Consider the following 24,056-nt stretch of genomic DNA (forward strand, 5'->3'; position numbering starts at 1 on the left):
CTAAACTCAAGGTTATGCAACCTGTCCTGCTAATTTAACCCTTCCAGCCCTTTCAGAGCGTGAGTCTGCTCTGTACCCCCTCGAAGGCGAAATATATCTGTGCTGGGATACAGCACCTAAATCTGGGCACAGTGCTCCAGATGAGTTCTGAATGACGCCCTTCACAGCTGTAACATAGCTTCTTTCTATTTGTCATGATGTGTCCACTCACCTGATGAAGGAGCAGTGCTCCGAAAGCTCATGATTCCAAATAAACCTGTTGGACTTTAACCTGGTGTTGTGAGACTTCTTACTTTCTATTTGTGGTCAACCTCCTTGTGATAAAGGCCAACATTCCATTTACTTTTATTTACCGATTATGTGTAATTGGACACCTAAATCACTTTGCTTCTCCACAGTTCCTAGTCTTTCTCAGATCCAAACACATTGCCACATTTCCACATTTTATTTCCCATTTGCCCATGCACTGAAATCTGTCTATGTCCCTTTTCATACTCTCATTGAATTTGCTCTGGCTGGGTAGTAAGAAGATACTGTGAGTAGTGACACCATTTCTTCCCATCTGGGTAATTTTCTACTTCAGATTATAACCGGTTTTCCCACAGCTCTCAGAATTCCTGCATTTTAGAGGGAGGTTTGAAGGGCAGGCCAGATTGTTCAATAACTTCCTCCTGCCCAAAACAGGACAATGTCACTATATATAAATATATAAGAGAATGTAAAGTTTTTAATCTATAAGATTGATAAGAAAGTGTACATTTTTAATAGCTCATTAACAGGTTGTAGTGATTTTAAAAACTGGGACATTATAGGGTGTATGAAGCAAAACAGGCAGGATGTGTGTCTCATCCATAGGGATGTAACCAGCAATCACCAAACTAGCAATTTTCAATCCATGGGGCCCATTGTGGAAGTGGCACATGTGGGCTAATGAAGTACACAAGTCTCAACTCTGCTCAATTGTTGCATTTCTACACTATTTAGCAAAATATCATAACAATATCATTGTTTCAATACTTTTCCTGGAGTGCTTTTAATTTTTTTTGGGTAAACAGAAAAATAGAGGAAAACTACCAAGGAGATACAGAAAGAATTTGCGCTGCCTTGACAAATCCGAGCATCATTTTGGAAAACTGGAGCTAACATATTCAAATATTTAAATATCTGCCCTCTCGAGATGCCTGCAAGTATAGGAAACCTGTTAGGATAAGATGCAAAGTATTTGAACATCTGAATTTAACAATTGACAGCAACTCCACTTGAGGTTTCGAAGTTTTATTTTTAAACTAACTATCCATGGAAAGTCCAGGGAAAATGATTACACTCTGCCTCACGGTTGGGGAGAAAATCAAAAATCCAGACAACAGAGAATGGGATCTGCCATCTAAGTCTGAAGGTGGCACGGTGGCACAGTGATTAGCACTGTAGCCTAACAGTGCCAGGGACCCGGATTCGATTCCCGGCTTGGGTCACTGTCTATGTGGAGTTTGCACATTCTTCCTGTGTCTCTGTGGGTTTCCACTGGGTGCTCCAGTTTCCTCCCACAGTCCAAAAGACGTGCATGTTAGGTGCATTGAAATTCTCCATCAGTGTACCCAAACAGGTGCCGGAGTGTGGCGACCAGGGAATTTTCACAGTAACCTCATTGCAGTGTTAATGTAAGCCTACTTGTGACACTAGTAAAAAAAACTTTAAGTTTCTACCATGTGCTGTGGTCACCGATATATGTTTAAATAAATACTCACTCATTATTTTCTTTGGTTACAAAACATGATGGTCCCTCGGACTTGAATTCGTGCTACTACTGTACTGCACACAGGACATTTGCACCAAGAGTATCCTAAATGGACATTTGTCCTTTCCATTCATTAAGATGGGGGCACTTGACTTCTTCATAAACAGTTTTTGGAGCAAAGATTTTAAAAAGTGCAGGTTTGGAATGTTCAATGAGTACTTTGCTTCATTGAGAAACCTCAGCTCTCGCCCAGTAACTATCCATCAAAATAAACAAGCTTCTTTTGTCCATCTGATGGTTTAAGTGGTTGAACCTGTTGCTACACTTCAGACTGCACTCGCTGAGCCATGTTCTGATGGTAACATGGACAGCACTCTCTACACCTTCTCTACTCTTCATATTAACAGAAGATGCTTGGATGTTTGATGGGTTCTTCGTTGAATAGTTTTCCATATCTTCATATATTCTGGTGTATTTTTGTGCTTTCAAACTCATGCTTGTTAATTGTTTCAACTGTGGGCTGAGTCAAAAAGTCTTAAAGCATGTGCTCCTAGAGATTTCTCACACTCATATAATCTGTATAAAAGCAAATTACTGCGGATGCAGTAAAGAGAAAATGCTGGAAAATCTCAGCAGGTCTGGCAGCATCCGTAAGGAGAGAAAAGAGCTGACATTTCGAGTCCAGATAGGTCATCTGGACTCGAAACGTCAGCTCTTTTCTCTCCTTACAGATGCTGCCAGACCTGCTGAGATTTTCCAGCATTTTCTCATATAATCTGTAGCACATCTTAAAGCTTTCTGCATTCCCAGGGAGTATACAAGGATAGTTGCGAGGCCTACTTACAAATGATTACAAAGTCTCGCAGTTCACATGGTGGTGGAAGGGATGATCTTTTTACTGTCTTGCCAGTCATGTTGAAAGAGGTGTAGGTAAAGGGGCATGCCACCTTTTGACTGTGAGGGACATCGTGTTCAACAAATGTCTGCATGGAAAAATGTGAAGGAGCATGTGGAAAATGACATTTCCTTCAACATGAGTCTCTCAATAAAGGTAGTGTAGAGGATAGCCTTCCCCGTAAAGAAGAGACAATCTCAAGAAGCTTCCCAAGATATGCGAGTCTCCACATTTGTTTGTACTTCTTTACAACACCATACCTGTAACACACATTGTCACCTTGATCAAATGAATGCTATTTGGAAAACCTATATCTCTTTAAATACTTCCATTGTTGGTGGATATGAACAGGAAAGACTTCCCCATTGCCCTTTTACATGCTGACCGTTCCTTGCACTCTTGTCTAGGAAGGCATAACTTACAGAATAATGAAAGACCTGGATAGAGTGGACGTGGGATAGATGTTTCCATTAGTAGGAGAAACTAGGACCTGAGGACACAGCCTCAGAATAAAAGGATGACTCTTTAGAACTCAGACGAGGAGGACTTTCTTCAGCCAGAGGGTGGTGAATCTATGGAATTCATTACCACAGAAGGCTGTGGAGGCCAGGTCATTGAGTGTATTTAAGACAGAGATAGAAAGGTTCTTGATTGGTAAGGAGATCAAAGGCTACAGGGAAAAAGCGGAAGAGTGGGGTTGAGAAACTTATCAGCGATGATTGAATGGTAGAGCAGACTCGATGGGCCTAATGGCCTAATTCTGCTGCTATATCTTATGGTTTTATGGTCTTGTAATGCTCAATTGCTTAAATCGGATCAGCCTCAGGAACAATTCAGTCATAGAGTCATCGAGATTTACAGCATGGAAACAGGCCCTTCGGTCCAACTTGTCCATGCCACCCTTTTTTTTAACCACTAAGCTATTCCCAATTGCCCTCATTTGGTCCATATCCCTCTATACCCATCTTACCCATGTAACTGTCTAAATGCTTTTTAAAAGACAAAATTGTACCCGCCTCTACTACTACCTCTGGCAGCTCGTTCCAGACACTCACCACCCTCTGTGTGAAAAAATTGCCCCTCTGGACCCTCTCGTATTTCTCCCCTCTCACTTTAAACACTTGCCCTCTAGTTTTAGACTCCCCTACCTATTAGATTCCTACAGTAGGGCAAAGAGACAAAGCAGAAAGAAGACACTGAAAACTGGAGGTGTGTCACAAATCTCCACCTGTTGTTATGTTTTCTGGAGCAGATCTGGAGATTATTCTGCCAAAAGGGCTGGGGAACCATTCTCATTACAGGAACCTCTTGAGACATTGGTCAGCTTGAATGCCCCGAGGGCCCTGAAACCCAGCCACCAACCTCAAATTAAGTGAATTCCGTGGATTCAGAGGATGCATGTGTCCAGCTCCTTCCCACCCCCAGGACCAGAAAGTCCAGTTGGAATGTGGCCGACTGGCTTTCTCTCCTCATTACCCTGCTCCCCAACCCCAACTCAGTCCCAGAAAGAACCTTCAGCTTTGTAGAAAGGCAGCATGTAATTTTAAGGAAAGGATTATGAGATCCTCTTTGTAGTATAAAGGGTTAATGTTTAATAGGCATAAATATATAGTCTATGTCATCAGTAATGTAAGATCACATGACAGAGTATGTTGAGAGATAGTTCCATGTAGAGCCTGTATTGTACATAGTTAGCATAATATTCAAAAAATGGTCAAGTTTACCAATAGCCTTACCTCGAGCACTATCTATAAATCCAGACCATGGAAAACCTCATCTAAGATCCATAATGATGATAACAGACTCTTCTGGCTTCAACTGTGGACCAAAGCCTGGATCCTACCGCTGCCACTTGGACAGCATGCCATCACCAAAGATACACTGGATAGCTCTGAAGACCACAGTTCCAGACACTAGGTATGGACCCCAGGCATACACCGGGACCTGGTATGCACCACCCTCCCCCCCCCCCCCCCCCCCCCCCCAACCCCCTCCTTCTTTTATAATGATGCCCTTGTTCAGGGCAGGCAAAGGTTCTATCCTCACAATGCCAACTGGAAACATGAGTAATGGGATTCAGCATCTCCAGATGCTAGCCTCCAGTTTAGCAGTTTTGTCACCTCAGGATGCACAGAAACAGGAAATGAAGACATGCCCCCAGAACTGCAGGAAATATTCAAATCAACTGTGCAGTGGACAACTCGCTTCAACGCTTCTGGGGAAGATAATGAGCCAAAGCCCAAACTTTTGAGACAGGCTGAAACCTTGAAGAAGAAGTCTTAGTGGAGGTATTAGAAGAGACAGAAGGAAATTCATTAAATCCTGGTTATTGCAAAGCAGCTTTTATTTTTTAAAATTTATTTACTTTTTTTTTTGGAGATTCAACTTCTGAGGAAAATGGTAGGGCAATGACAGGGAATTTTCCGAGAATGATTTGAAGAGTTTGTCTGGTCCATTTTCTTAGTTACCAGTACCCAGGACTAGTAATTCAAGGTTGGTTGTTTTATAAACACATCACATCACAAATTTTCATTGATCATTTCTTGCTGTGTTTCAGAATTTAGAATAGTTCCAATTTGCTCTTGCTTATTTTGTTAACGTTTGACAGAAAGAAAATTGATTGAAAAAATTGACAGAGGTATTATAGGAAGTGTTCTGGTTTGTACTTTGAGGTGAAGAGGACAATGATCATCATCAGGGGGGTGTTTGGTCGGTTTCTGGTTGGCTGATCTGCACTGGCAAGGGACTGCTGCAAGTAGGGCAGGATACTTCAGACAATTGGATGAACTTCTACCTCAGGGTTCCCTCTCCTTGCATGGGAGATGATGGCCTAGTGTTATTATCACTAGACTATTAACCCAGAAACTCAGTTAATGTTAGGGGACCCGGGTTTGAATCCTGCCCTGGCAAATGGTGGAATTTGAATTCAATTTAAAAGAATCTGGAATTAAGAATTTACTGATCACCATGAAACCATTATCAATTGTCAGAAAAACCCATCTGGTTCACTGATGTCCTTTAGGGAAGGAAATCTGCCATCCTTACCCGATCTGGCCTACATGTGACTCCAGAGCCATAGCAATGTGATTGGCTCTCAATTGCCCTCTGAACAAGGGGAACTAGGGGTGGACAATAAATACAGGCCAGCCAGAGACACCATGTCCCATGAATGAACAAAAAAAATGTCCATTCGAAGGAGGTGGCACCATTTTTTATTTGCTTGCATCAAATGCAATGATCCTAGGTGAGTTTCATTGATTTTGTTGATTTCAAAATTTTTAAGTGAAACTTTCAGAGTATCCTTGTAGCATTTCCTTTGACTGCCATGATTCAAGCTCTCCCACCTTTGGAAGCTTTGATCACCCAAGCCGGCATGCCACACCATGTTGAGCCAGTTAGAATTTAGTTGGGCCAGTCATGTAGCCAGAATATCTGACACTTGCTTATCAAAGTGATTCTTCTATGGAGAGCTTGAATCTGGGGTGCACTGGCATGGCAGTCAAAGGAAGCGCTACATAAGACATGTTACACTTACATCAAGTGTGCACTATATTCAATTTTACAATATAAGAGCTATGTTCTTGCTGATATGTTCTTCCACAAAATGCTTTGTACAGGAAAAAGTGTCACTTGACAGAATGGAAACACAATCTGAAGGACATTTCTATTAGAAAATGGATACATTTAAATAATGTATCATCATATCTCATAGTCCAATCATGTCAAAACACTTCACATGAATGAATTATTATTTATGGTGTGGGTAACTGCACATCCCACAAATAATTGAATAAAAGACAACTGGATATGTTTTTATTTCAGCAATATTCATTGATGGAGAAAATATTGCCCAGGGCACTAGGAAACTCCCTAATTTTCTTTGAATCATTTCAACAATTGTTTATAGTTCACCAGAACAGGCAGACTAAGCATTGGTCCAACACCTCACCTGATGAACAGTATTGCTAGCAAAACAGCACCCCCTCAGTACTGCACTGAACTGTTACGCCTAGATCCTTGGGTGAAGTCCCGATGTGAGAGTTTGAACTCACAACCTCTGACACATCAAGAGTATTAACAACCGAGCCAAGGAAACACTTCTTTTGAAAATATAAATTATTCATGACCAATTGATCTGCGACAGTTGAGTGCATTGGATTTTGGTTGGCACATTCGCTTAGCCTAATTTCATTTCATACAAGGCAATAATGGGCAAATGCTTCTATGCAAAGTTGTGTAACCATGCCTGCTGTTTCTATTTCTTTTGTAGCTGTGCCATTACCCAGGGCCTTGCATTGCCAAACAATTTTGGATGGTGATGAGACTTGCTTGACTGGTACTTGTGCCGGGTGATTCTTAAGTATTTAAAAACACGAAACAAGTCTGACAATTTGTAGTGGAAAATCATAATTCCAGCATTGATATAATAACACATTCACGATTTGTAAATGTAATACCTTTATTTTTTAAGCAACAGATTCAAATTTCATCTAATGGGTGGAGATAGGAAACTGCTAATTAGTTTTTGTGATCTACTGTCGCCAACTGCCATAATAAATAAGTTCTCTGAGACTTACCAGAAGCCCGTAATTTAAGTAGGTGTTTGTGTATTATGTTGTGGGAAGAAAATCTGTTCACATAATTCTAATAACTAATGCCTTTCTTTTTTCACACCTTTAGATGCTATGATGGATACAAATTGTCTGCATTGGACAAAAGCCACTTTAATAGAAGAGCAAAGCACAATGGGAAGTATTTAAGATATGCATTTATAGTGTACATAGCTGCAGGGAGAATGTTTTCACCTATTCAGAACTGTGGGAATACCTGGCATGATTCAAAGTTCCAACTTAACAAAGTCATTTTGGTTTTGAGAAGCTTAGGAAATGGTAATGTTAAAGTGTTTTTTTTCCCCCTGACATTTCCGAGCATTATTTTTACACTGAGGATGCCTGGAACGCACTGCCACTGGAGGTGATGCAGGCATGTTAGCAACGTTCAAAGTGTACCTTGATAGACACATGAACGGGAGGCGATCAGAGGGATAGAAACCGCATATCGGTGCAGGCTTGGTGGGCCGAAGGGCCTGTCCCTGTGCTGTATTGTTCTTTGTTCTCTTATTCAAAATTTACAATGAAGCTTTTGTGCTTTTCCCTTTTTAAACATTGAGTCACCAACAAACAGTGTTAAAAGTATACGCGCATTTTGAAAGCTGTAGGAATTTTGCACTGGAAGGGTTAATGCAAAACTTTATAATTGCTATTAGCAAGATTAATTGCAATAAATGCATTTTACATTAAAATGGTATTTCTATTGGTGGTGTGCAGTGTAACTGAACATCACTACCTGAATATGTCAATCAAAATTTGCTCAGAATTGTGCTGCAAACGTTGCATCTGCCATGTTTGCTGTTGGATCACACAATGCTGCAAGGAACAGCCATTGTGCTGGTAATTATAAACCAATTATAAACCCTGGGACCAGTATTTTCCATTAATGACACTCTGTATTGTGTCCCTCCTCGAGTTTACTTTTTTTCCCCAACTTATATTATCATTCAACATAGAAGGATGCCATTCAGCCCATCATGCGTGGTGCTGGCTCTTTGAAAGAAAGTCCCACTGCACTGCTTTATCCCCATAGCCTTGCAATTTGTTCTTTGTGTTATTCCTTTTATTTCGAAAGCACTTTAGGGCGGCATGGTGGCACAGTGGTTAGCACTGCTGCCTCACAGCGCCAGGGACCTGAGTTCAATTCCGGCCTCGGGTCACTGTCTGTGTGGAGTTTGCACATTCTCCCCATGTCTGCACGGGTTTCCTCCGGGTGCTCTGGTTTCCTCTCACAGTCCAAAGATGTGCGGGTTAGGTTGATTGGCCATGCTAAATTGACCCTATTGTCAGGGGGATTAACAGGGTAAATATGTGGGGATGCGTGAATAGGGCCTGGGTGGGATTGTGATCGGAGCAGACTCAGTGGGCCAAATGGCCTCCTTCTGCACTGTAGGGATTTTATGATTTACTGACCCATACGCGGGTCCTTGCTACTGTTACTGGCATGGCAATATTTGACATAAGGTCCTTAATTGGCAATTTCGAGCAATTTCACTGTTGTATGAATCAGAATCAAGCTGTCTGCTTTCCTCAGATAGTTCATGTGCATGTGTGGGTGCGCACACCCACTTACACAGTTGCTTCCCAGGAGACTTCCCTGGATAATGAATATGAGTGAGAACCGAGACTTATTTTCCACCTCACTGGGGACAGAAACTTGTAGCATTTCCATGCAGCTACGATGTGTTCACTTAGCACAAAATGGGGTTCGAATTCATGGCCTTACTGGTCCAAAGCCTTGGACCAGTACACAGTGTAATGCCCCAGATTACCAGTGGCAGCTAGCTTCACAACAACATTTAAAAAAAAAGATATTGACACAGGTACCTTTCTGCACTCTTGCACTACCAGCGAATAACTTTTCTTTACCCCAACATTCCTTCATGCTCCCCCCCACCCCCCTCTACATCCCACCTCTGAAACCTAGTATTCATTTTTAACCGAAATGTGGAGCCAAAAACATGAGTTTGAATATCATGGCATCGAGAGTGTTATGCTCAGTGAAAATTAATTTAGTGTTTCCTCCTGTTCCACTTGGGTGCAAGTTTCTGGGACTGTATTACCGATATGAATTTCCAGGCCTCGCTTTGAAACACCTCACACACTCACAGCAAATGTTAGACAATGTCCACGTCAGTTAAATTAGCAACATCTCACCAGAATAAATACAACAGGTAGACAGAAATAATCATTTTGGCACAAGATCTATAATTTTTTAAGAGTGGTAATAGATTCAGTAGGACTTCTAAGTATCAGCTCTGTTTTGGTTCTAATGGCTGACACAGTTTGAGAGTAATACAGTGTGTCAAGGGATTTTGATCTTATCATTTCTGTCTGCAGACTATAATTTTTCTGCACATATCATACATCCACAAAGCCACAAATACATATTTGAAGCATTGTCACTCTGTTATTATAACATAAGAGAAAATATCCTTTCTGATTTTCCTGAGGAGACTGTTTTCAACATAAGATTAACTCAGCTTCATTACAGGTTTCCTTATTATCGTCAGGCAGTTCTTGTAAATATCTGTCTGCCTGTAGCATTAGAATGAAAGCAGACAGGATGGAGCCCATCTGAAAAAAGCACATGATAATTAGAGGGAATGTTACAACTTCATTTCCGTAAAGAACCAGAAGACTGGGTGTTTAGACAGACCTATAAGTCCCCTCATGACCTTACTCTGATATTTAACAAAACATTAATCTTCTTGCCACCAATTATAAAGAATACAGTGATGTAGCTCTTGCTCAGCCAGTGAGTAATAGTAATTCCATTGTTCTCGGTTATTTATGCCCTGGTTGTGCCAGGCAGATGAGGTAAGTTGAGGCATATAAATGTTATTATTCAAAACTGGCAATACATGAAGGTTGATTACACAAGTGTCTGTCTGTTTCTTAACTGCATCAGTTCACTCCTCCACACAATTCGATACTACAGCATGTCAACATTTGGAGATATGAAATCATGATATTCCACCAAAGTTGCTGCTTTGCCTCTGACTGAATGCTTTCTGGTTTTAAAAAGAATTGACAGCCTTAGCCCTCTGGATACAAGCAAGGTGTTCCTCCACTCAGGGCGGCATGGTGGCACAGTGGTTATCACTGCTGCCTCACAGCGTCAGGGACCCAGGTTTGATTCCTGGCTTGGGTCACTGTCTGTGTGGAGTTTGCATGTTCTCTCCCAGTCTGCTTGCGTTGTCCTCTGAGTGTTTCGATTTTCCTCCCACAGTCCAAAAGACGTGCTGGTTAGGTGCATTGGCTGTGCTAAATTCTCCCTCAATGTACCCGAACAGGCGTCATTGGAGTGTGGTGACAAGGGGATTTTCACAGAATTGCAGTGTTAATGTAAGCCTACTTGTGACTGATGAATAAATAAAATAAACTTAAACTTCTACCTCTACGTCTAATCTAATATTATCACAGGTTTGGCACTAAATGCCAGGCGCAATACAATTTTTAGATAATAATCAGAGTTTCAATAAACCTATCAAGCATGGTCATTAACAGAGGAAAGTTTCCATCAGTTTGAAGGAACCCGTACACAAAAAACTTGCAGACAGAATATTCATGAACACCTTAATGGACCCAGTTTGATGCTGTAAATCATCCGGTGCACAAATAACTCCAAAAGCTAAATCATCATTTCAGAGGTCACTATAGTGACTGCTTTTATATGAAGAACACATTTATAGGAGATAATAAATGCTTCATTGTTCACTTTTTTTAGTAGTAATGTTATGACCCCAGCCTGAACTGAGCATGCATGAAAAGTTAAGCACCTTACATAAGAACATAAGGACACAAGAACTAAGAGCAGGAGTAGGCTATTTGGCCCCTCGAGCCTGCTCCATCATTCAATAGGATCATGGCTGATATTTTCATGGACTCAGCTCCACTTACCCGCCCGTTCACCATAACACTTAATTCCTTTACTGTTCAAAAATCTATCTTTGCCTTAAAAACATTCAATGAGGTAGCCTCAACTGCTTCACTGGGCAGGGAATTCCACAGATCCACAACCCTTTGGGTGAAGAAGTTCCTCCTTAACTCAGTCTCACAATAAGGAGGAGCAGATTTAGGACTATGTCCCCCCAATTCTGGTTTCACCCACCAGTGAAAACAACCCCCCTGCTTGTGGCCTCTCCCCAAGTCCTGCGCAGCAGCAGTGACCCGGGCCATCTTCAAGTTTATCTGGAGATCAAAGATGGATCGTGTCCGGAGGGAGGCGATGCACAAATCTCCAGAGAACGGAGGGAAAAATGTTCCCAACGCCGCCCTCATCCTGATGGCCACCTTTGTGTACGGCTGCATCAAGCTGTGTGTAGATCCTCGGTACACTAACAACAAGTGCCACTATTTTTTGAGGTTCTACCTGTCCCAAGTGTTGCGGAGGATGGGTCTGGCCACACTGCCACGGAACGCTCCAAGTAGTTGGACCACACCGCAGCACCTGTCCTTCGTGGAGAAATTCTTCCAGAAACACACCTTTGACCACATGGCTATCAAGCAGTGGTCAGCACGTAATGTCCTTGAGGCCCTGAGAGAAAAGGAGATGCTAGATCCTGTCGGATGGTTCCCTGAGCGGACTGTCAATGTCATTTGGCAGAATGCCTCATCACCAGAACTCACAAACAAGCACCAAGACCTGGCTTGGCTGGTGGCGAGAAGGGCACTCCCCGTCAGATCCTTTATGCACGCCCGAGGGCTCAACCTCACCGCACGCTGCCCTCAAAGCGGCTGCAGGGCTGATGAGACGGTCGCACACCTCCTTGTGGAATGTGCCTTTGCAAAGAAGGTCTGGAACGAGATGCAGTGGTATTTGTCGCGGTTCGTCCCGGGCAGCTCGGTGACGCAGGACTCTGTGCTCTACGGGCTGTTTCCGGGGACGCACACCGAGACAAATATCAACTGCTGCTGGAGGGTCATCAACTCGGTGAAGGACGCGCTTCGGTCCGCCCGAAACTTGCTGATCTTCCAGCTGAAAGAATTGTCCTCGACCGAGTGTTGCAGACTGGCACATTCCAAGGTCCAGGACTACGTGCTCAGGGACGCGCTCAAGCTTGGGGCAGCCGCCGCCAAGGCACAATGGGGAAAGGCCACCGTGTAAAGCGTCTCAACCGAGGCAGACCGAGGGCTGGGTAACTGCAGCATACCCTCGGCCTGCGTAACTGTGTGCCAACCTGAAAAATAACGGCACACAGTAAACTCTGACACATGTATATAGTTTTAAGAAATGAAATGTAACGAAATGTACTGTTTTGTAAATAAGCACTGTATTGTACTGTAAAAATGATTCTTTTTTGCACTGTTTATGACTTTTGGATCTGTCATTTTGCAATGTTTTATTGGAGAGTTTTTTTTTGTGAATAAAGTATATTTTTGAAATTAAAAAAAAAATCTGTTCCCTTCATCCTTTTGGCTAGGATCAAGTGTAGTATGGTCGGCAGCCCATGGTCGGCCGCACTTGGTTGAGGTCATTGGGTTGCACTGGGGCTTCATGTGTTTCATATGAAGCAATTTTTTAAAGCGGCATCTCGGCCTTTTGGCTAAGATGCAAATGAGCTCAAGTCTTGGAGGAGGAACCTCCCCCTTCTCCAATCAGCTTGGCTCATGTAGATCAGGCCCAGGACAGGGTGGTTTGGTCGCTCGCCCTGTCTTGTCAGCCTGGATCTGAAATGTCTCAACTTGTTGAGACTCTGAATTGGATTTGATTTGATTGAATTGGAAAAGTATTTTTAAAAAATCTGTTCCCTTCATAATTGTATATGTTTCTCTAAGATACTCTTATTCTTCTAAATTCCAATGAGTATAGTCCCAGTTACTCAGTCTCTCCTCATAAGCCAACCCTCTCAACCCGGAATCAACCTAGTGAATCTCCTCTGCACCCCGCCAGTGCCAAGATATTCTCTTAAGTAAGAAGATGAAAACTGTACACAGTACTCCGGGTGTGGCCTCACCAGCACCTTATACAGCTGCAACATAACCTCCCTGTTTTTAAACTCCATCCCTCTAGCAATGAAGGGCAAAATTCCATTTGCCTTCTTAATTACCTGCTACACCTGCAAATCAACTTTCTGTAATTCATACTCAAGAACACCCAGGTCCCTCTGTACAGCAGCATGCTGCAATTTTTTACCATTTAAATAATAGTCACTTTTGCTGTTATTCCTACCAAAAGGGATCACCTCACAATTACCAACATTGTACTCATCTGCCAGACCCTCGCCCACTCACTTATACTATCTATATCCCTTTGCAGATGTTCAGTGTCCTACGCACACTTTGCTCTACCATTCATCTTAGTGTTATCTGTGAACTGTGACACACTACATTTGGTCCCCAACTCCAAATCATCAATGTAAATTGTAAACAATTGCGGTCCCAACACTGATCCCTGAGGCACATCACTAGTCACTGATCGCCAACCAGTAAAACATCCACTCTTTGCTTTCTGGTAGTTAACCAATCCTCTATCCATGCTAATACATTACCCGTAACACCGTGCATCTTTATCTTATGCAGCAGCCTTTTGTGTGGCACCTTGTTGAATGCCTTCTGGAAATCCAGATACACCACATCCACCACATCCCTGTTGTCCACCACACTCATAATGTCTTCAAAGAATTCCACTAATTCCAACCTTGTCATGACAAATACTTCAACCCTATCCTAAATACGGGGAAAAATAAAGGTGACTCCATGGGCCTACTCTACTTTGGGCTCAGTGATAAAATAACAATGAGCGATAGAAATCAATATTAGTGGGGCCAACTAGCCTACAATAGTTGTTTTACTCTTTGCTTCTTTCCTATTGTAGATATATTAATATAATTTTGGAACTGTCCATAAGGTGTGATTGTGTTAAAAAAAGTACTACACATAGTATTCTTAGTAGGGACTCATGGCAAAACTGATACAATCCAGACCTGTACCTCCAACATTCTTTCAACAGCTTTTTGGTTCAGTCCCCATGTTTGATTCATACATGCTCATACTCCTGTTGAACATAGAAGGCTAACTAGCTGATTGGCATTGGCTTTATCAATAAATTTTATGTAGGATCATAAACTACAGTCACCTTTGTATTCCACAACTCATCTGTTGACATGTCTAAAGAGGGAAACAGATGGAATGAAATGCGATTGCTAGAGGGGGTTAGACAATTACACATGACTACAGAAATACGTCTTCATTGGGGTTGGTTTGATGTGTTACATAAGGAGTTGCCTTGGCTCAGGCATATTATTGCAACTGTGACCTTTATTTTGATCATTCAGTGACTGTCAAAGATAAGATAGATTAGATATTGACTTGGATTGTGAAGTGCAGCAAAACATTCCCAGATCAGAATTGGTTCAGCAAATCTTGTCACATGTATAATTGCAGTAATACCTGAGCATCTTTGAATTCCTTCATGTTCTTTATTCAAAGGATAAGCCCAAAGGTAAGTCATGAAATAATCAATAGCACTATCCCAGCGAATAATTCTTGTTCATTAAAACTTACAAATATCTGCAATTAAAAATATATATTATTCCTAGCGCTACTGAGAGTTTATTTTCTCAGGACCAGGAATGAAACTCGAATGTTGTTAGGATATCTGTTTGTTTATGGTAACTGCATGAAGAAGAATCTCAGTCAGATTATTAATGTGTCAGAAGATTTTCATCACTCATCCAAGCAATCTATTCAATGGCATTTAAACAGTAAGCTGTCAGGCCTGGCTCATCCCTTTGAAGTGGTATTGGGCAAACAACTAGCAGTGATGGGTCCTGATCATTTTCACCAAGAATGACCTTCCTGGCCCCGAAAGATGAAAAGAAGTATCGCTGCTGCTCTCCCTCTCCTTTTATAGTCATTCACAAAAAAAAATCAACACTTTGATATGCTAATCAAGCCAACTTCATAAAATGTAACCTCAGAGAGTTGGTTTGCAAAGAGTGGGCTATCTTTAGCAAACTCAATAAAAAAAGGACAATTGACACTAGAATATTGTATGAGCTCACAAAGCATTGTGAACTAATCTATATACCACACCAATACTTAATGGGGCCAAGCCATTAGCATCATTATCTGTTGAGAATGCAAAGGGAGATTTCTCAGATATGCAAGACCATTGTCCTCACCGCGAAGGGTAAGAATGGATTTTACAGATGATCTTTTATGCCCAGATCTGTTTTATTCATTAAGTATTTAGTAAATCTTCCTTTTAAATACAGGAGGTGTACCTACTGGGGGCCACATTGGAACCAGGGAGATACAATAATGACACTTTTGACCTCATTGCATTTATTGAGCTTTCAGCTCCTGTCCCAATCAGCTACTTTATATCAGAAACCCATGCTATAAAGTGTAACTAGCTTGTAGAACACACTGCTGTGGAGGTCTGGCAGTTGCATTCATGAAACCATTCCCTCTTTGCAGGCGTAATCAATCTCCTGTTGCTATCAGCAGGGGAGTGAATCTTCTTTGCTTTATTGCTTAAAAGTAGTTTTGAACAAATTCCATTTTAACAGCAGCACTCACATGATTAAAAGGGCAAGATGCAGAGCCAAGAACGATCTCATCTGAATATAGCCTGGAGTTTTTTGTTTATGTTTTCTCTACATCTTTAAAAAAGTTCATTTATATGTTAATATTTGCCAGCACCCCTCACTAACCAGCCATAATTGTTTCATGGGAAGCTGACAAATTTTGTCAGCTAGTCTATACTTTCACATTTCAATGCTGGCAATAATCTTGATTAGCAAAACAATGGGGGCCAGAGGGGTCCTGCTGTTCCTAAGACCCCGCTCTCAGGTTACAGTTTGCTAATGTGGTGGATCGTCAATGCTGAGGCTTGAAAAAATTCTCAAAAGAAGCAGAATTTAGGCAAATGAAGGAACCCATTTTTCACACACAAAGGGGTTAATTCAATTGAATATGTCTCCAATGACTTATAATAATCATTTACTTAACAAGCACATTGTGCACAATTCAATGGGAGCTGGTGATTTCAAAACGTAAAGTTATAAAGGAATATCTGTTTATTCAAGCTGTGTGGGAAATATAGACACAGCAGTAATTACAGAATGTAGTATCAATGCTTGTTTAGCAAACTACTGTGAACTCTTGCAAACATTTCAGAGAAACTGGCAGCAAATAAAATTCAAGGACTTCTTTCCTGCACGTTCGATATCTAATGTTATTACTGATTTCAGTCCTGCCTGCATGAATTTTACCATCTTCAAAGAGAAAACAAATAAAATAAATATGAAAAAGGACAAAGAAACTGGAGAACAAACCATAAAAGAAGACCGAATGTAAGAATGACAACAAAAGACTGAAATCTTTATTTTTAAAGTGGAAAAATGGAAGCACTTGGGAAGGACATGTGTGAAAAGCAAGGGAAATGTTAAGTATCTGACAAAATAATTAAAGTATGTTTCAAATAAAAAGGTGAATGAAAGATACAGCCAACAACATAAATATAACACGGCATTTAATACAAAGCACATTGCTTTTGCCTTACATGGGGTTCGAAATGAACCTAATCAGGCTCAAACTTTAGATAAATCAGGACTCAGATCTGAAAAGCGAACAGGACTGGTTTTGTTCCAATTCATTCTTTCTGTTGAACATTGTGAAGAATGTTTAGTTATATATTAAAATCCAAGGTACAACCAGTCCCAAACAAATCCAACGAAAAAAAAATTCCATTACATTTCAAGAGAGCAAAGGGTCAAAGGTTTCCTCCTGCTGCTGTTGTTGCTAAAGTCAGCATTTTAATACATTAATACTATAATTTTAGTTAATTGTTATCTGCCAGGAGGTAAGAGATATATGTTCCCTGAGAAACAGGAGATGAGTTTTGAGAAGAAAATATTTATCCAGCAAGAAATCCAACTTGATTAATAAAAAATTGTCAAACAATATACTTTTTCTTAGGTAAAACTTGCTTAATAGAAGAAGTTTAAAAAAATAACATTTGATAATACTCAGACTGTGTGGAATTCATGTCAATTAAACCTCGAGAGAGCCATGTTGTGTCAGTCTTTTTGCTATCACAACAACAGGCTGTTGGGAATATATTTAAATCCCTGCATAACAGGTTTGACCTTAAAAATGTCAATCCATGCCAAAGCATTGTTAATTTTAACTATTGTCAGAAATTTCCACAATCAGCTCACATATTGCCTTTTTAATACACATTGTCTGAGGTGAGTCAGAGCCCAATCAATTGGAAATGAAAGGAAGAAAGATTAATTTAACACAAACATGTGCAGTGACATAATTATATGTGTTGTTTATGAACCTCTGGAGCAATGTCAAAAAGCAGCAACCCCCAACTGTGATATAAAGGCTTAATCCAATTCTAGAGAAATTCTGTTCCAACTTTCAGTAAAACACGGAAGTTATCTCACTTTAGGGCAACATAAAAACTGTAAATATATAATGAGGTATGATATTATTACACAAACATTTACAGTCAGTGATTCATTAACCACAAGAAAATAGTTTTAAATTAGGACTTCTTAATGCATTGTGAGGTAAAGGTTATGATTTTTTTTTGTCAAGGACTATTAAGTTTTATTTTTGTTTTGCTGTATTGAATCAGCGTTTGGATTGAACATTTAATATTCCTTAATGTGGCTTTAATTCATGTTTCATGTCTACACAGTATATCGATAACACAAGAAATGGCAGAACTCCAGCAAATTCATTTAAGCCACAGATCTGAGTTCATGTGGGCTCTACACAGTTAACAACCATCCATCAGTGTTGCACAATTGTCTGTTTCTTTCGCAAAGACATATGTTACTGAAATAAAACATCACTATTTTTGCAAACTTGATTTACAGATGATTTTGCTTATGTTTATTCTAAAGTTTGGAATCTAATGTGATTCTCTACAAATCCAGGTCCTCACCGCAAAATGATTAGAAATTTATAAAACATTTTTACAGCTGCTACAAAAACTGTGTGGGGTTAAAGAATGAGCTACAAAGGAACATTCAAGCGGTTATCTCCAAATCAACCTAACAATGTGGTTTTAACAAAAAAAACTCCTATATTTAAACAGATTCATTGTCGATCTGTTCCAGGAGCCTGGTATAAATTAAACGTGATGAGCCCATGGATTTTTAAAAACACACCCACCAGTATTTTAAAAAGAATGACAATCTTTATAATTGAGATTTGCTAAATATTGCTTTGTAAAGGCTTTTTTTTATCATGGGGCCAATTGCAGGTGCAGATTGAGTCTTCATATTTATAGAATATAGAAACCCATCATTAATCATTGTTCATTAGCATATTTGAAGCTTCTTTTTGGATCTGACAGATTATATTGCGCTCCCAGCCTATTAAAGAAGACACTGACAAGACTTTTGTGGAGTTTCTTTTGTGTTGTGGATTTTCATAATTAATCAATATAAAGGGAAGGGGAAAGATTATCAAGGAATGATACAATAACAGCTAATTAAAAGGCTTGTTCACCTTTTACACACAGAGATCTTTATACCTTTCCTGCCTTATTAAACTACAACACATTAAAACAGTGTTATCTAGTGGCTGCACATGAGTCACTGTGACCTGAATCACATAATTATGCTTTGCCTAATTGTGTTTTTATTTTCCATAGCCTTTATTTCTTTGTTTTCACATAAAAGGCCATGAAAAAAAAATCAATTTGTGAGAGATGTAAACAACTCTCTATAATTTTTTCTTATTAAATCTTCAGAAGGGAAGGAATCTGATCATCTCATAACATATATGAAAGAATTGGCGAGAGTTTAAAAGTACAAAGCTTTCAGGTGAGCTGGTGCATTCATATCTGCATGTATCTTTTGAAGTACTTAGTGATATGGAACTGAGCTGCTAATGTATGGCTGTTCAAAAATGGATCAACTCTCTACGAATGCTATTGCCAGCTTCTTACCTGAGGCAGATCTGCCCCAAAGCCGTTTTTGAATTAAAAGGAATGTAAGCCAATTTAGATCTTTCGCTGCTTTTTTTCAAATCCGCCAATCAAATTTCAAACACCATCTCTGGTAGTCCTGGAGGGATAAACCATACCACCTGTAAGAAAGCAAAATCCAGAGTTTGGAGTTGGATTGTTCCTTTCTCAATGACTCCTGGAATAACAGAGTCCTGACAGACCAGGTAGGTTTAAAGCTTGACTGCAGCACGGAAGCACAGTGGTTAGTACTGCTGCTTCACAGCGCCAGGGACCTGGGTTCGATTCCCGGCTCAGGTCGCTGTCTGTGTGGATTTTGCACGTTCTCCCTGTATCTGCGTGGGTTTCCTCCCACATTCTGAAAGACGTGCTGGTTAGGTGCATTGGCCCGAACAGGCACCGGATTATGGCGACTAGGGGAATTTCACAGTAACTTCATTGCAGTGTTAATGTAAGCCTTACTTGTGACTAATAAATAAATAAACTAAAAATAAAAGTATTTTGTGAGTTGGCTAATTTCAGCTGAGACTGTAGAGGGGTAATGCAGTTGGGTTACAGTACCCGAAGCCTGAGAAGAGGAAAAGAAGCTTCCTGCTCCTATTGCTGCCCAGTGATCCTTGCTGAAAAGTGTTGTGTGACTATCGATTGTGGACAGGGTAAAATTCAACTCTTATGCCTCCACACTGTTATCGGTCAATTGTCCAAGGTCACACATGAATACCAATCTTTGTGTCTTTTGCATAGGATGCGCAATCATACTCACAAGTCCAAAAGACGTGCTGGTTAGGTGCATTAGCCATGCTAAATTCTCCCTCAGTGTACCCGAGCAGGCGCTGGAGTGTGGCGACTCGGGGATTTTCACAGTGACTTCATTGCAGTGTTAATATAAGCCTACTTGTGACACTAATAAATAAATTTAAACTTAAGCCGCGGTCAACAATCATTGCTTTCAGGAGAGGATGGTGGTGGATTGGAGAAAAAAAATGAATCCCAGAATTTCTTTATGCTTTTGGAAACCTTGAAGAGACATTGCTTCTTAAGTTGCTTTTTCAATTCTAATGTGGATCCTGGGAGCCTGGCATCAATGCAAGTTTATGCTGTCAAATCTGCTTGTGGTAGAAGTACTATGAATCTGCCATCAAGCTGCAGAAAATGCATAAATGCCAAGAGTAGACTCATTAATGCCAAGGTCAGGAAATGCAAATTAAAAGACCAACAGAAAAGTAGTTTAGAAAGAAAAATTATTAAAACCAGAAGCTATTTGCAGGTACTCTAACATGTGAATCAAACGTTCTGAAATTTCAAATGAATGTTTTTAACATCATATAACTTGCAATAAAAAAAATTCCTTTCAGTTTAAAAGGGAGAGAATCAATTATTATCATGGTGCTTTAGCTGCATAACAAACATTCAAACAGCATTCTTTCTGCCTAACATTAATATCTAAAAGGTATGCTGAAGTTAATATGTCAGCATTGATAACTTTATTTTCAGGAATATAGACAATTCAGAAACTTCTTATGGTATAGCGGACCAACAGCAAGCAAGTAAAAATATGCTATTTTCATATATAGTCATTATAGACAAGTTTTGGAGCATATTAAATGTTTTATATTCCCTGGTACAGTATTAATTTGGGGGATTTTTATGGTGCAATGCCTTCTTTTCTCTCAACATTCAAACCATAATTGCTGAGCTGGCTTCGATTCCCGATAGTCCTGAAGTCACCCTTCTTCTCAACTCTTCCCGAGGAGAGGTGTGCAATTGAGGGACTAACAATGATCTCAATAGTAGCTTAACTGCTTCCTACTTTTAATAAAATGTTCCATCATGCTACAGTACAAAATGATAGATAATAGTAAAGGTTTGAAGCAACCAGTAGTTCTATTTTGAAACCATCAGTGGTACAAAACAATCATTGGCAAATGCTGAAATGAAAAATTGCATAACATAAACACTTCAATGGCAAGATGTTTCCATTAGATTAATTGCCCTTGCGAAAATGCTCGAATTTAGTTCAGACTTTTATTTTACATTGACAAATTTTTATCTCACTATGGTACAAATTCAGCTTCCCTTTGCATTTTTGGCACATGCTTTCTTACAGAATCTTCTTTTAGCCTTCTTGTCACCTTCTTTTTTAACCCCTTATGTGTCAAAACCCAAATCTGTGGGGACGCTTTTCACAGTGCAGACAAAACACATTTTATACAATTACCATCAAATTCTCCATGGATAAATCTCACAAAATACAAACGGGGTAGTGTGTCTGAGAGGCAAAAATAAATGCTGCATGTAAAAATCAAACATTTAACTTAATTGATTCAATGTTTTCACAAAGAAATGGACCCAGTTCTTTACGTCATAAGAAGCACCTGAAAACTAAATTAGTGCGGTCATTTGAACAATAGAGTCAAGGGACATTTAATTCAGACTCTATCACACCTGGTATTGTTCTGTTTCATATGGTATTTGGTGGGCCAATTATTCCATACACATATTATTTTGTGTGCTATCAGACCATATTTTAGAACTATAATTTGTTTGCAGTCCAATGTGTACATATATTGCCTACTTAAGCATTGCCTGGATTGCTAATGGATTAATCTGTGACTTCTAAGCTGGACTCTGCTGGTTCCAATTAAGATTCTCAAAGCATGTGAAAAACATGTCAATTATTATCTGAGGATCAATCAAAGGCAGGAGCTGAGAACTGCTTCAAAAAAAGAGAGTCGGCAATAACAGTTTGGGTAAAGATTTAAGGTTGCCGTTGCAAATTTCATGGGCAGCAAGGAATCTGCTCCTTCATACAGCGTGTAGCTCCAGTTGAGAATTGATAAGAATGAAAGTGGCAGAAAGGACAACATTCAGAGGAAAGAAAACATAACAGATATATGAAATGAATCAGAGAACTCAAGAAGTATGTGTCAGCAAATCTCTCTTTATTAAGAATATTTACTGACAGACCTCAATAGCCTGAAGTTTCATATTCAAAAGAAATGCATCGGTAAGTGGTGAAAATGAAGGGATCTGTTGTTCACAGTCTTTGCATTATAAAAATAAAAAACTGAGCATTGAGCTCGCTGGATAAGTCTGATGGAATTAGATCACCTCTAGTTATTGAATAAATTGCCCTACATGGCACTATGCACTCTGCCATGTGAACTTGCTGAATCAACTCAAATGGAAAAATCTCTCAACATGGCGATATACAAATGAAAGTCGCTCCTCAACATTTGGCCACGGCGGTAAGGAAGTATTTTTGTGAACAGCACAAAGAATTTCTGCTTTAAATTGTGGCTCTTTGCTGTTGTGGGAGCTCACATTAAGCAGCATTCCGAGCTTTTATTGCGACAAAGAGGGAGAATCAAGTTGTGGGATTTATTCTTTCATAAAATAGAGAAAACTTTAGGAAACATCATTCTAAATTTATGAACTTATTGTTCATTTGATGGCAACTCCTGATGTCAGTATGAACATAAAGTTTTGATTTGATTTATTATTGTCACATGTATTGGGATAAAGTGAAAAGTATTTTTCTCGCACACTATACAGACAAAGCATACTGTTCATAAAATACATAGGAGAGAAGGAAAGGAGAGAATGCAGAACATAGTGTTACAGTCATAGTTAGGGTGTAGAGAAAGATCAACTTAATATAAGGCAGGTGCATTAAAAAGTCTGGTGGCAGCAGGGAAGAAGCTGTCCTTGAGTCAGTTGGTACGTGACCTCAGATTTTGTACCTTTTCCCTGATGGAAGAAGGTGGAAGAGAGTATGTCCGGGGTGCGACAGTTCAGCCTCATTTCTAAAGGACGTACTGCAATGAACAGTTGTTCACCTGAAGCCAAATTGGTATGGAATAGTTGATGATGGTTCGTATGGCTGAATCATTTCTGGAGATCAGCATTGTCTTGCAAATCCAAATGGTCTCTTTCATAAGATAAAAACAGAAAGTGCTGGAAAAACTCAGCAGGTCTGGCAGTATCCGTGGAGAGAGGAAAACAGAGTTAAAGTTTCAAGTCCAATATGGCCCTTATTCAGAATTCCGAAGAAGAGTCACATTGGATGTGAGCTGTTGGGTGGGTTTTTCTGGTCATGCGGACCCCAAGACTGGAAATTCACACCCGAAGTCAACAGAACTTTAAATGGTCCGTGAAATTTTCTGTCCCACACACACCAATTCCCATGGTGGGTGGGACTGGAAAATTTACCCCATTAACTTTGTTTCTCTCTCCATAGTTGCTGCCAGGCCTGCTGAAGTTTTCCAGAACTGGCTTGCCTGCAGAAGGCAGAGAGTGGCTGTGGAGGGGTCTTTCTCTGCATGGAGGTCAGTGACCAGTGGAGTGCCCCAGGGATCTGTTCTGGGACCCTTGCTGTTTGTCATTTTCATAAATGACCTGGATGAGGAAGTGGAGGGATGGGTTGGTAAGTTTGCTGACGACACCAAGGTAGGTGGTGTTGTGGATAGTTTGGAGGGATGTCAGAAGTTGCAGCGAGACATAGATAGAATGCAAGACTGGGCGGAGAAGTGGCAGATGGACTTCAACCCGGATAAGTGTGTGGTGATCCATTTTGGCAGATCCAATGGGATGAAGCAGCAGTATAATATGAAGGGTACCATTCTTAGCAGTGTAGAGGATCAGAAGGACCTTGGGGTCCGGGTCCATAGGACTCTTAAATCGGCCTCGCAGGTGGAGGATGCGGTCAAGAAGGCGTACGGCGTACTGGCCTTCATTAATCGAGGGATTGAGTTTAGGAGTCGGGAGATAATGCTGCAGCTTTATAGGACCCTGGTTAGACCCCACTTGGAGTACTGCGCGCAGTTCTGGTCACCTCATTACAGGAAAGATGTTGAAGCCATTGAAAGGGTGCAG

At 40.3% G+C, this 24,056-nt stretch overlaps 1 long non-coding RNA gene across 1 annotated transcript in view; it reads left to right on the forward strand.

Annotated features, from left to right (window-relative positions):
* The first annotated feature begins 18,964 nt into the window (after positions 1-18,964).
* Positions 18,965-24,056, forward strand: part of LOC144492266 (uncharacterized) — a 34,463-nt gene continuing 29,371 nt past the window's right edge. Inside the window, exon 1 of the long non-coding RNA XR_013497570.1 lies at positions 18,965-19,038. This is a non-coding gene — a long non-coding RNA (uncharacterized LOC144492266). The remainder of the gene's footprint in view (positions 19,039-24,056) is intronic.

Source organism: Mustelus asterias, chromosome 4 (genome assembly GCF_964213995.1).
Source record: "Mustelus asterias chromosome 4, sMusAst1.hap1.1, whole genome shotgun sequence".
NCBI lineage: Eukaryota > Metazoa > Chordata > Chondrichthyes > Carcharhiniformes > Triakidae > Mustelus > Mustelus asterias.